The sequence below is a fragment of the Triticum urartu genome, chromosome 5 (assembly GCF_003073215.2).
Source record: "Triticum urartu cultivar G1812 chromosome 5, Tu2.1, whole genome shotgun sequence".
NCBI classification, from domain to species: Eukaryota; Viridiplantae; Streptophyta; class Magnoliopsida; order Poales; family Poaceae; genus Triticum; species Triticum urartu.
In genome coordinates this window covers 500,914,424-500,929,003 of record NC_053026.1, presented here as the reverse complement: position 1 = coordinate 500,929,003, position 14,580 = coordinate 500,914,424, and positions in this window count along the sequence as shown.

Below are 14,580 nucleotides of genomic sequence, written 5' to 3'. Positions count from 1 at the left end.
CACAATTAAGAAGAATTACATTAAAATTATGCTAAGTAGCACTCCGCATCAAAAATTCTGTTTTTATCATTTACCTACTCGAGGACGAGCAGGAATTAAGCTTGGGGATGCTTGATACGTCTCCAAGGTATCTATAATTTTTGATTTCTCCATGCTATATTATCTACTGTTTTGGACATTATTGGGCTTTATTATCCACTTTTATATTATTTTTGGGACTAACCTATTAACCGGAGGCCCAGCCCAGAATTGCTGTTTTTTTGCCTATTTTAGGGTTTTGAAGAAAAGGAATATCAAACGGAGTCCAAACAGAATGAAACCTTCAGGATCGTGATTTTCTAAACGAACAAGACCCGGGAGACTTGGATCCTACATCAAGAAAGAAAAGAGGAGGCCATGAGGTAGGGGGCGCGCCTACCCCTCCAGGCGCGCCCACCACCCTCGTGGGCCCCCTGTTGCTCCACCGACGTACTCCTTCCTCCTATATATACCTATGTACCCCCAAGCGATCAGATACGGAGCCAAAACCCTAAATCCACCACCGTAACTTTCTGTATCCACGAGATCCCATCTTGGGGCCTGTTCCGGAGCTCCGCCGGAGGGGGCATCGATCACGGAGGGCTTCTACATCAACACCATAGCCCCTCCAATGAAGTGTGAGTAGTTTAGCTCAAACCTACAGGTCCATAGTTAGTAGCTAGATGTCTTCTTCTCTCTTTTTGGATCTCAATACAATGTTCTACCCCTCTCTTGTGGAGATCTATTCGATGTAATCTTCTTTTTGCGGTGTGTTTATTGAGACCGATGAATTGTGGGTTTATGATCAAGTCTATCTATGAATAATATTTGAATCTTCTCTGAATTCTTTTATGTATGATTGGTTATCTTTGCAAGTCTCTTTGAATTATCAGTTTGGTTTGGCCTACTAGATTGATCTTTCTTGCAAAGGGAGAAGTGCTTAGCTTTGGGTTCAATCTTGCGTTGTCCTTTCCCAGTGAAAGTAGGGGCAGCAAGGCATGTATTGTATTGTTGCCATCGAGGATAACAAGATGGGGTTTTCATCATATTGCATGAGTCTATCCCTCTACATCATGTCATCTTGCTTAAGGCTTTACTCTGTTTTTAACTTAATACTCTAGATGCATGCTGGATAGCGGTCGACGAGTGGAGTAATAGTAGTAGATGCAGGTAGGAGTCGGTCTACTTGTCTTATACGTGATGCCTATATACATGATCATACCTAGATATTCTCATAACTATGCTCCATTCTGTCAATTGCTCAACAGTAATTTGTTCACCCAGCATAGAATACTTATGCTCTCGAGAGAAGCCACTAGTGAAACCTATGGCCCCCGGGTCTATCTTCATCATATTGATCTCCTACTACTTAGTTATTTCCTTTGCTATTTACTTTGCCTTTATTTTACCTTGCATCTTTATCATAAAAATACCAAAAATATTATCTTATCATATCTATCATATCTCACTCTCGTAAGTGGCCTTATAGGGATTGACAACCCCTATTTGCGTTAGTTGCGAGGATTTATTTGTTTTGTGTAGGTACGAGGGACTCACGCGTAGCCTCCTACTAGATTGATACCTTGGTTCTCAAAAACTGAGGGAAATACTTACGCTACTTTGCTGCATCATCCCTTCCGCTTCGGGGAAAACCAACGCAGTACTCAAGAGGTAGCAAGAAGGATTTCGACAAGTAGAACGAAACGATTCTGCATCTACTACTATTACTCCACACATCGACCGCTATCCAGCATGCATCTAGAGTATTAAGTTCATAAGAATAGAGTAATGCATCAAGAAAGGTGACATGATGTAGAGGGATAAACTCAAGCAATATGATATAAACCCCGTCTTTTTATCCTTGATGGCAATAACACAATACGTGCCTTGCCGCCCCTGCTGTCACTGGGAAAGGACACCGCAAGATTGAACCGAAAGCTAAGCACTTCTCCCATTGCAAGAAAGATCAATCTAGTAGGCCAAACCAAAACGATAATTCAAAGAGACTTGCAAAGATAACCAATCATACATAAAATATTTCAGAGAAGAATCAAATATTGTTCATAGATAAACTTGATCATAAACCCACAATTCATCGGATCTCGACAAACACACCGCAAAAAGAGTTACATCAAATAGATCTCCAAGAAGATCGAGGAGAACATTGTATTGAGATCCAAAGAGAAAGAAAAAGCCATCTAAATAATAACTATGGACCCGAAGGTCTGTGGTAAACTACTCACACATCATCGGAGAGGCTATGGTGTTGATGTAGAAGCCCTCCGTGATCAATTCCCCCTCCGGCAGAGCTCCGGAAAAGGCCCCAAGATGGGATCTCTCGGGTACAGAAGGTTGCGGCGGTGGAAATAGGGTTTCGTGGTGCTCCTGGATGTTTTCCGGGTATATGGACATATATAGGAGGAAGAAGTAGGTCGGTGGAGCTACGAGGGGCCCACGAGGGTGGGGGCGCGCCCTGGGGGGCAGGCGTGCCTCCCTGCCTCGTGTCCTCCTTGTTGATTTATTGCCGTCTACTCCAAGTCCCCTGGATCACATTTGTTCCAAAAATAACTCTCCCGAAGGTTTCATTCCGTTTGGATTCCGTTTGATATTCCTTTTCTGCGAAACACTGTAATAGGCAAAAAAACAACAATTTGCACTGGGCCTTGGGTTAGTAGGTTAGTCCCAAAAATAATATAAAAGTGTATAAATAAGCCCATTAACATCCAAAACAGATAATATAATAGCGTGGAACACTAAAAATTATAGATACGTTGGAGACGTATCAAGCATCCCCAAGCTTAATTCCTGCTCGTCCTCGAGTAGGTAAATGATAAAAACAGAATTTTATATGTGGAATGCTACCTAGCATAATTCTCAATGTAATTTTATTTATTGTGGCATGAATATTCAGATCTGAAAGATTCAAGACAAAAGTTTAATATTGACATAAAAACAATAATACTTCAAGCATACTAACTAAGCAATCATGTCTTCTCAAAATAACATGGCAAAAGAAAGTTCATCCCTACAAAATCATATAGTTTGGTCATGCTCCATTTTCATCACACAAGAATACTCTCATCTTGCACAACCCCAATGACAAGCCAAGCAATTGTTTCATACTTTAGTAATCTCAAACTTTTTCAACTTTCACGCAATACATGAGCGTGAGCCATGGATATAGCACTATGGGTGGAATAGGATAATATGATGGGGGTTATGTGGTGAAGACAAAAAAGGAGAAAGTCTTACATTTGACGCGGCTAATCAACGGGCTAGGGAGATGCCCATCAATTGATGTCAATGCAAGCAGTAGGGATTGCCATGCAACAGATGCACTAGAGCTATAAATATATGAAAGCTCAACAAAAGAAACTAAGTGGGTGTGCATCCAACTTGCTTGCTGACGAAGACCTAGGGCATTTGAGGAAGCCCATTGTTGGAATATACAAGCCAAGTTCTATAATGAAAAATTCCCACTAGTATATGAAAGTGACAAAACAAGAGACTCTCTATCATAAAGATCATGGTGCTACTTTGAAGCACAAGTGTGGAAAAAGAGGATAGTAGCATTGTTCCTTTTTATTTCTTTTTTGGGGGGCCTTTTTTTGGGGCCTTTCTTTTTTTTGGCATTTCTCTTTATTTTTTTATTTGGGACAATGCTCTATTAATTATGATCATCACACTTCTATTTATTTACAACTCAATGATTACAACTCGATACTAGAACAAAATATGACTCTATATGAATGCCTCCGGCGGTGTACCGGGAAGGGCAATGAATCAAGAGTGGCATGTATGATAAATTATGCATGGTGGCTTTGCCACAAATACGATGTCAATTACATGATCATGCAAAGCAATATGACAATGATGAAGCGTGTCATAAATGAAACGGTGGAAAGTTGCATGGCAACATATCTCGGAATGGCTATGGAAATGCCATAATAGGTAGGTATGGTGGCTGTTTTGAGGAAGATATAAGGAGGTTTATGTGTGATAAAGCATATCATATCACGGGGTTTGGATGTACCGGCGAAGTTTGCACTAACTCTCAAGGTGAGAAAGGGCAATGCACGGTACCGAAGAGGCTAGCAATGATGGAAGGGTGAGAGTGCGTATAATCCATGGACTCATCATTAGTCATGAAGAACTCACATACTTATTGCAAAAATCTACAAGTCATAAAAAACTAAGCACTACGCGCATGCTCCTAGGGGGATAGATTGGTAGGAAAAGACCATCGCTCGTCCCCGACCGCCACTCATAAAGAAGACAATCAAACAACACCTCATGTTTCAAATTTTTTACACAACGGTTACCATACGTGCATGCTATGAGACTTGCAATCTTCAACACAAGTATTTCTCAAATTCACAACTACTCAACTAGCACAACTCTAGCATCACCATCTTTATATCTCAAAACAATTATCAAGCATCCAACTTCTCATAGTATTCAACGCACTTTTTATGCAAGTTTTTATTAGACCAATCTTGGATGCCTATCATATTAGGACCAATTTTATAACCAAAGCAAATTACCATGCTGTTCTAAAGGACTCTCAAAATAATATAAGTGAAGCATGAGAGATCAATAATTTCTATAAAATAAGACCACCACCGTGCTCTAAAAGATATAAGTGAAGCACTAGAGCAAAATTATCTAGCTCAAAAGATATAAGTGAAGCACATAGAGTATTCTAATAAATTCCAATTCATGTGTGTCTCTCCCAAAAGGTGTGTACAACAAGGATGATTGTGGTAAACTAAAAAGAAAAGACTCAAACCATACAAGATGCTCCAAGCAAAACACATATCATGTGGTGAACAAAAATATAGCCTCATGTAAAGTTACCGATGGAAGAAGACGAAAGAGGGGATGCCTTCCGGGGCATCCCCAAGCTTCGGCTTTTGGTTGTTGTCGGTGTCAAAACCGGTGGATCTCGGGTAGGGGGTCCCGAACTGTGCATCTAGGCCGGATGGTAACAGGAGGCAGGGGACACAATGTTTTACCCAGGTTCGGGCCCTCTTGATGGAGGTAAAACCCTACGTCCTGCTTGATTGATATTGATGATATGGGTAGTACAAGAGTAGATCTACCACGAGATCACAGAGGCTAAACCCTAGAAGCTAGCCTATGGTATGATTGTATGTTATGGTTGTTGTCCTACGGACTAAAACCCTTCGGTTATATAGACACCGGAGAGGGTTAGGGTTACACAAGGTCGGTTACAAAGGAGGAGATATACATATCCGTATTGCCTAGCTTGCCTTCCACGCCAAGTAGAGTCCCATCCGGACACGAGACGAAGTCTTCAATCTTGTATCTTCATAGTCTAACAGTCCGGCCAATGGAGATAGTCCGGCTGTCCGGAGACCCCCTAATCCAGGACTCCCTCAGTAGCCCCTGAACCAGGCTTCAATGACGATGAGTCCGGCGCGCAGTATTGTCTTCGGCATTGCAAGGCGGGTTCCTTCTCCGAATACATCACATGAGAATTTGAATACGAGGATAGTGTCCGACCCCGCAAAATAAGTTCCACATACCACCGTAGAGAGAATAATATTTTTGCAGATCTAATTTGCAGGCTTGTTTTGGCAGCATGACGTTATGTCATGGCCCGGTGATTATTCGAACCGTTTCCTTTAACCAGCCCCGCACATAACGCGAGGCAGCTTTTTGACACGTCTTGTCAAAGCAGAGATCGTGTCCCCTTATTACGGGATTCTCATCAATATGAGCATGGGTAACCCAACCGCGCCATCAATTACGGCGCTTGGGGGATAAGCGAGTTTTACCAGGCAAGTGGGGACGCTTAGCTTCGTCCGCCCATATAAAGGGATAAGGATTCACATTTCTATCCACGCCTCCTTCCTCCTTCGCTCATCCATTTTCGCACACTCGAACTCTAGCGCCCAAGTCCGCTCTTCCCACCTCAACCTTCTCCAACCATGTCCGGAGCGGGAGGCAGGTGGATGGTCTCCTCCGTCAAGGAGGGAGACATCAAGAAGCTGCGCGGAGCCGGATACTTAGACGCGAACATCACGCATCGGCTGCCCGCTGCGGGGTAGATCGTCCCTACCCCGGAACCTCACGAGAGGGTAGTTTTCCTTCACCACTTCCTCCGCGGACTAGGGTTTCCCCTCCATCCATTCATCCGTGGTCTCATGTTCTACTACGGGCTGGACTTTCATGATCTGGCCCCGAACTTCATCCTCAACATTTCGGTGTTCATCGTCGTGTGTGAGGCTTTCCTCCGCATCCGGCCCCACTTCGGCCTGTGGTTAAAGACCTTCAATATCAAGACGAAGGTAGTACGAGGCCAACAAGCAGAATGCGGCAGAGCCATGGTGGGCAAGATGCCCAGCGTCATATGGCTCGAAGGCTCCTTCGTGGAGACAATAAAGGGATGGCAATCAGCGTGGTTCTACATCACCGAGTCGCGCGACGCCAAATGGGCGGCAGCCCCTGAGTTTCGATCCGGATTCCCAACACGGCTCACTTCCTGGAAAGAGAAGGGCTTGTCGTGGGGTTCATTGGTGGAGCTGGATGGACTCCAGAAATGTATCCGGAGTATGGAGAGCAAGAAGCTCAAGCTTGTCAACATAGTCCAAGTTATGCTCATCCGCCGGATCCTCCCGTGTCAACAACGGGATTTTACCTTGTGGGAGTTCGACCCGGCCCAGCACCAGGCTCTGAGCGAGCTCTTCGATACGATGCACAAGGACGTCTGGAAGGTGCTGTTCAAGGGTGCCGAGGTCCCCTCTTCTCTCGCCGAGGACCGCGGACTAAGCGCAAAGCGCCTAGCGCATTCAGTGAGTTCAATACGTCCCGTAGGACATTTATTTTCCCTAGCTTAATTATGCGCGGGGTCTAATCTCCATGCCTTTGATAGGACTGGGTGGAGATGTCGGGGCAGATTAACTGTCCGGCCCCTTTGCCCGAAGATACTGCGGGCGCTCTCCTGACGGAGATGCTGGCTCCGGCTCCTTACAAGGTGCCGGAGAAGACCAAGAAGGCCAAGGGAACCCGAAAGAGTTCCCGGCGTCAGGTGTTATCGGACTCGTCGTCCGATAACTCTGCGGCACACTCTTCCCCCGAAGACGAGGAGGAAGAAGAAGATGCTCCCCCTCTAGGCGGGGGAGACAAGAAAAGGAAGGCCGCCCCAACTGGGGAGGCCGAAGGGTCCAAGAAGGGAAGGACTCTCCTTCCGGACAGTTCCACCACCGCCGACGAAGGCGAAGACGAGTGGTTGCCCAGGGCCAAGCCCCCGGGGAGATCGTAAGTATTCGGATACCAGAGTAACTCATAGAATTCCTTTGTCACACTGTTTTCCCTAACGCCGAACATAATTATGCAGGCCGCCACGAGCCAATATCGAGGTATCATCGGACGGCTCCCTAGGCTCGTCGGACATGGATAGCGATCTAGTCCCGACCGCCACCTTCCCTCATCCTGCTGACGACGCTGAGGCGCTATCTCAAGAGGCACCGGGTCGAGGGGAGACAGTTCTGGAGGCACCCCAAGGCGACCTTCCGGACTCCAGGAGCCGAGGGGACGGGGCCCCTGAGAGCTCCGAGTTCGGCCCTCATCCGAACACCGCGCCGGACCCTCCAGCGGTTCCAGGCTCGGGCAGGCGGCCTCCTTCTAAGAGGGGCAAGATGCCTCTGCCGGTGACCTCTGTCAATCCAGAGGCACCGGACAATCTGCTCGAAGCGCTTCACAGCGCTTCCATCAACGAGGAGCACCGCACTATCATGAGTGCGGTGATCCAGAAGGTTTAGTCCGCCAAGAGCGGATTGACTGAAGCCTGTGCCAGCCTTCTAACAGGCTTTGAGGTAAGTGTTTTAAAATGTAGTAGAAATATTACCGCATAGATAGTAGCCCCTGATGCTTTGTTCGGTGTTCACAAAGAAAAGCCGAACAGAGGATCAAATAATATCGCAGGAGTCTAATATAAGTATGTCAATATGCATATGCAGGCTTCGCTGTTGGCGTCCACCGCACTGACTGCGGAGGTCGCCGTACTGAAGCAGGACCTCGAGGGGTCCAGGAAAGAGCTCGGCCTTGCCAAGAGGTAGCTCGAGGAGAACAAGGGTAAGTAATACCCTGTCTATAGATATGTATATATAAAAGAAGATGCGATTGCAAAATGACAGGATCATCATATATTTGCCAGGGGCCACGACCGAGGTGGCGACCCTGAAGCAAGCGCTAACCAAGGCCGAAGATAAAGCGGCCAAGGAGCGCGCTGAGCGAGAGAAGCACGAGGCTCGGGTGGGCGAGGTGCAGCAAGAGCTCCAGGATCTCGTGGCGAAGCACGAGGCATTGGAGCTTGACTCAAAGACGCGGGAGTCTGAGCTTGCCGCGGCCCTCGAGAGCGCAAAAAGTGCCAAGGCCGAAGCCCAAAAGGCTCTCCAAGAGATCGACGCGATCAAGAAGATAGCGGCTGGTAAGGCTTTCTATATGCAAAGCAAGCATGTAAAAGTAAATTACCGATTACTTACCCGAATCCGGAGCTCTCCAGGAGCATTCGTAGATTTTCCCCACAACGTGTCCGATGCCGCACAATTTTACCAGGCCGAGGATGGAAGCTCAACGGAGAAGCTGTTCTGGTCTCAGTATGCTGAGGCCGAACACCCGGTGCCAATGAGCGACCAGCTGAAGCAGATGGTCGAGCTACGTAAGGTGGCCGATCGGGCCATGAAGAGCTTTATAGTCCGGCTGTGGCCTGGCGACGCCCTTCCGAATAGCTTCTTCGGCCTAGTGAGGCGGCTTGTGGATGCCTGCCCGCGGCTGGAGGTCGTCAAGCGATCTGTCTGCATTGAAGGTGCACGCCGGGCTTTCACCCGTATGAAATTGCAGTGGGTCAAGCTAGACGCCGTGAAGCTGATCAAGGAGGGGCCGCCGAAGGGCAAGGAGCACCGCCACCCCGAGATGTGCTATGAGGGTGTTCTGCCGGGTGCCCGTCTCATCGCGGATGAGTGCTCAAAAGATGTAATATTTGAATGAGACTTGCTCGTTCTATCCTGTATTTATGAAAACTTGTTTCATATGCGCTATGCAACGCTTGTTTGAATTTAAAATATTACCTTCTGTTTGGCTGTTTATCCAATCTGAGAGATGGCTAGTCCTCGGCTTCTGCCCCCATGCCACGAGTGCTGGGGTGTTCGGGATAAACCTGAGCACTCTTGTTCCCATGTTTGGGTCCTTCGAGGGAGGTGCTCAGCACAGCGAACAAGGCAACTGGACTAATAATGCTTTATCACTCTCACTTAGCCATAGAATTCTATAATTTTAAATTTCGGCGAAGCCCCTGGTATTCAGAAGACCGAATTTGGGGCGCGATACACGCCTTTAAGCCGGACAAGGCCGGCCCCTCGCTCTAAGCAGCATAAGTCTTTAGGGACTTGAAAACCTCGCCGAACAGCGACCAGTCTCTCGCCTTATCATGACAGTCAGTTTTAGCTTTCTCTACTGAGGTGCTGAACCCAGCAGAACCGGGGCACAATCGCAGTAGTTCTCCTAGCGCTACCTTAGCCGATAGGGCGGAACGTAAGGTACCAAAACATAGGAGCCGGGCAAACCCAACATTTGACCAAAGACATGATTTGAGCTGATGCATATAATGCTATAAGTTCGGGGTTCCGCACTTGTGAAAGTGTTCGGACTTGTCACACCGCATTGTGGGGTACGTAAGCCCCTGGTGTATTGGCCGTACCAAAGTGTATGGTTGCAAGGCGTCGTTAATGAACACACACACACACATATATATATATAACAAGAATGCAATAATAGTCGTAATGTCATGCATTGTTTATTCAAAAAATTGCGTTAAAGCAGAATGATACAGATAGTGCGATAAGCAAAGAGTAGGACTATGTCCCTTCCAAGGGCAAGCTGAGGAATGATATTAAATCGAATATTTCACTCGTTACTGTAATCGACCTGGGAATTCCGTGGTATGACATAGTTGTCTGCCTCCTTGGTTGCTGCATCATGTGTTCGGCAGTAGTGCTGCCGGACAGTGTTTCCAGAGATTAAGGTCCTGAAAAAAAAAGAAAAATAACCAAACAGGAAGCCCCTAGTGCGGTTTAAGCCGCGTCTTGGGGCGTGCTGCAGTTGTGCCACCCTCCCCATCTGTGCCCATGGTATTTTTAATGCGTAATTATGTACGCGCGGTACGAGTTTCGCCGTTGGGCTGGGATTGGGGTGGCCGCCGTATTGCTACACGAGCTCAGATCGCGCCAGGTGGTCTATTTGCCGATTGCTCCGAGCGCGCTTGAAGGTGTCCGGTCTTTGAAGCGCCGAACTGGTTGATTGCCTTGAGAGGCTGCTTTGCGCTTCTGCTGCGAGGGCTGCGGTGTGCTCCTCTGTTTGGAGAGAGCGCTCTGTGTTTCCATTGACTGTAATAACTCCGCGGGGTCCTGGCATCTTGAGCTTGAGGTATGCATAATGCGGTACCACATTGAATCTACCAAATGCGGTTCGCCCGAGCAGCGTGTGATAACCACTGCGGAACGGGACTATATCGAAGATTAACTCTTCGCTTCAAAAGTTATCCGGGGATCCGAAGACCACTTCCAGTGTAATTGAGCCTGTGCAATGGGCCTCTACACCTGGAATGACGCCTTTAAAGGTCGTTTTTGTGGGTTTGATCCTTGAGGGGTCTATACCCATTTTGCACTGTGTCCTGATAAAGCAGGTTCAGGCTGCTGCCACCATCCATAAGGACTCGAGTGAGGTGAAATCCGTCAATGATTGGGTCTAGGACCAGTGCGGCGAATCCGCCATGACGGATACTAGTGGGGTGGTCCCTGCGATCGAAGGTGATCGGACAGGAGGACCAAGGGTTGAACTTTGGGGCGACTGGCTCCAACGCATATACGTCCCTGAGCGCACGCTTCCACTCCCTCTTGGGGATGTGGGTTGTGTATATCATGTTCACCGTCCGCACTTGCGGGGGAAACCTCTTCTGTCCTACAGTGTGCGGCTGCCGGGGCTCCTCCTCGTCATCACTATGCGGCCCCTTGTCCTTGTTTTCAGCAATTAACTTGCCGGCCTGCTTGAACACCCAACAATCCCTGTTGGTGTGATTCGCTGGCTTGTCTGGGGTGCCGTGTATTTGACACGAGCGATCGAGTATACGGTCCAAGCTGGACGGACCTGGCGTACTTTGTTTGAATGGCTTTTTCCGCTGACCGGGTTTAGAGCCTTTGAATTCGCATTGACTGCCGTATCCTCGGTATTTTCGCTGTTAATGCGGCGCTTATGTTTGTTGCGACATGACCTGATATTTCCATCCTTGGTATCTGAGGTACCATGGTTCTTTGATATGTTATTACTGCGAGCCAGCCAGCTGTCTTCTCCCGCACAAAAGCGGGTCATGAGCGTCGTGAGAGCTGCCATAGTGTAGGATCGAAAGTATGTCTAGAAGGGGGGTGATTAGACTACTTGACCAAATAAAAACTTAACCTTTTCCCAATTTTAGTTCTTGGCAGATTTTAGCTATTGTAGGACAAGTCAAGCAATCATCACACAATTCAAGCAAGCATGCAAAGAGTATATTGGCAGTGGAAAGTAAAGCATGCAACTTGCAAGAATGTAAAGGGAAGGGTTTGGAGAATTCAAACGCAATTGGAGACACGGATGTTTTTCCCGTGGTTCGGATAGGTGGTGCTATCCTACATCCACGTTGATGGAGACTTCAACCCACGAAGGGTAACGGTTGCGCGAGTCCACGGAGGGCTCCACCCACAAAGGGTAATGGTTGCGCGAGTCCACGGAGGGCTCCACCCACGAAGGGTCCACGAAGAAGCAACGACCCACAAAGGGTCCACGAAGAAGCAACCTTGTCTATCCCACCATGGCCATCGCCCATGAAGGACTTGCCTCACTAGCGGTAGATCTTCATAAAGTAGGCGATCTCCTTGCCCTTACAAACTCCTTGGTTCAACTCCACAATCTTGTCGGAGGCTCCCAAGTGACACCTAGCCAATCTAGGAGACACCACTCTCCAAGAAGTAACAAATGGTGTGTAGGTAATGAACTCCTTGCTCTTGTGCTTCAAATGATAGTCTCCCCAACACTCAACTCTCTCTCATAGGATTTGGATTTTGTGGAAATAAGATTTGAGTGGAAAGCAACTTGGGGAAGGCTAGAGATCAAGATTCATATGGTAGGAATGGAATATCTTGGTCTCAACACATGAGTAGGTGGTTCTCTCTCAGAACATATGAGTTGGAATTGTGTATGTGTTCTGATTGCTCTCTCCATGAATGAAGAGGAGGTGGAGGGGTATATATAGCCTCCACACAAAATCCAACCATTACACACAGTTTTCCAATCTCGGTGGGACCGAATCAACAAACTCGGTCGGACCGAAAAGGTAAACCTAGTGACCGTTAGAGATTTTCGGTGGGACTGACATGCAACTCGGTAGGACCGATATGGCTAGGGTTTGGGCATAACGTAATCTCGGTGAGACCGATTACACAAACTCAGTGAGACCGATTTTGGTAATTAGCTAACCAGAGAGTTGGTCAAGCAAACTCGGTGGGACCGATTTGCTCTTTTGGTGAGACCGAAAAGTTACAAAAAGGAAACACTGAATTTACATTGCAATCTCGGTGGGACCGATCCGCTCTTTCGGTGAGAATGAAAAGTTACGAAAGGGAAATAGAGAGTTTGCAATCCCATCTCGGTGAGACCGAGATCCCTATCGATAGAACCGAATTGCTAGGGTTTGGCAGTGGCTTATGACAAGTGAAACTCGGTGGCGCCGGATAGAAAGAATTGGTAGGACCGAGTTTGGCTTAGGGTTTAGGTCATATGTGGATATGAGAAAGTAGTTGAGGGTTTTGGAGCATATCACTAAGCACATGAAGCAAAAGGCTCATTAAGCAACACCTCATCCCTCCTTGATAGTATTGGCTTTTCCTAAAGACTCAATGTGATCTTGGATCACTAAAATATAAAATGAAGAGTCTTGAGCTTTTGAGCTTGAGCCAATCCTTTGTCCTTAGCATTTTGAGGGTTCCACTTTCACATCCATGCCATGCCAATCATTGAGCTTTCCTGAAATAGTCATCTTGGAATAGCATTAGCTCAATGAGCTATATGTTGTTATGAATTACCAAAACCACCTAGGGATAGTTGCACTTTCAATCTCCCCCTTTTTGGTAATTGATGACAACATATAGATCAAAGCTTCGACAAATGATAATAAGCATGAAATATATCGTCGCTTTGAGAAGTATGTGACAAGTAAGAGCTCCCCCTAAATTTGTGCATATTTAAAATTTGCTTTGGACTGCAAATGCACAAAGAGTTAGAGTCATGGGTTACTCTTCCATGTCACATACATCTTGGTGGAGCGCTTAAAATGATAAGAATGAAATACATGCACTCATCACCAAGAATAGTGAATGATCACATAAGATAGATAAAATGATAATATTAAGCAAACATTAAGTGTAGCTTATGATCAAACACATGATCATCAATGTCTCACGAGCAATGACATAGTATCTCACACAAAAGCAAACAAAGTTCGAAAAACCACCAAATAAAACAAGAGAGAATAAAAGCAACACTCTCTCTCGAAGCCTATGATCTATACATTTTCTCCCCCTTTGGGAACAAGTTACCAAAAAGTTCCTAGAAAATGCGTAGTGCTAAGTCGACACTCGGGCTTGATCTTCAGGTGGTGGTGGAGTCCGGAGCATTCCAAGGACGAAGCCTTCTGTAGACGTGGTCAGAGTCGAGGCTGAAGTGGACGCTGGAGCTGGTGGAACTGAGGCTGTAGCTGGTGCAGAAGTGGTGGCTCTGGTGTCAGCAACTGGCACTGCATGTGATCTCTGAGCTCTTGGCACTCTGGCAAATGCATCAGTTGTAGTCTTGCCTCTCCTCTCCTGCATGTCATCTTGGAGCTGCTCCACTGCAGTCTGAATCTCTGTCACTTTGACATCCAAGTCATAGAACTTTTGTTCCATGATTCGCTCTAGGCTTGCCTGGTTCTGAGTTAGGGTGGCTAGTCCTTGCTCAATCTGCAGGGTGGATGCAATCAAGTAACCAAGCTGCTCTTGTTTGGTTTTCAAGAAATACTCAGATGCCTCCTCTTGAGTTGGCATCTTGGCAGCTTTCTCCTTCCTTGCCTTCTCCTTCTTTGCTTGTGCGTGTGCAGATGATGGTTCGTTCTCATTCATCACAACTTGATTGTCCTCAAAATCTGGACGGATGGGCATTTGTTCCTTGTCCAATAAGTATATGCCTGTGCCCATCTTTGAGTTGATGAGCTCCTGAATCCGTGGGGCATATCCACAGCTCCTCTTCTGGTCTGCTGCAGTCCTCTTGATGGTCTCTACCATGAGGCTCATCACCTTGAATTTCTGTGGCACATCAAATATATGAAGCAAATTTATTGCATGGCCTCTGATCATCTTGTGATCTCCAGACTTGGGCAACAAGGTGTGCCTCAGTATCCAATTGATAGTTGGCAGCCCTGACAGAAGATAGTGCACTGAGCCAAACTTGAAAGTGTCAAGTGCCGCGTTTGGA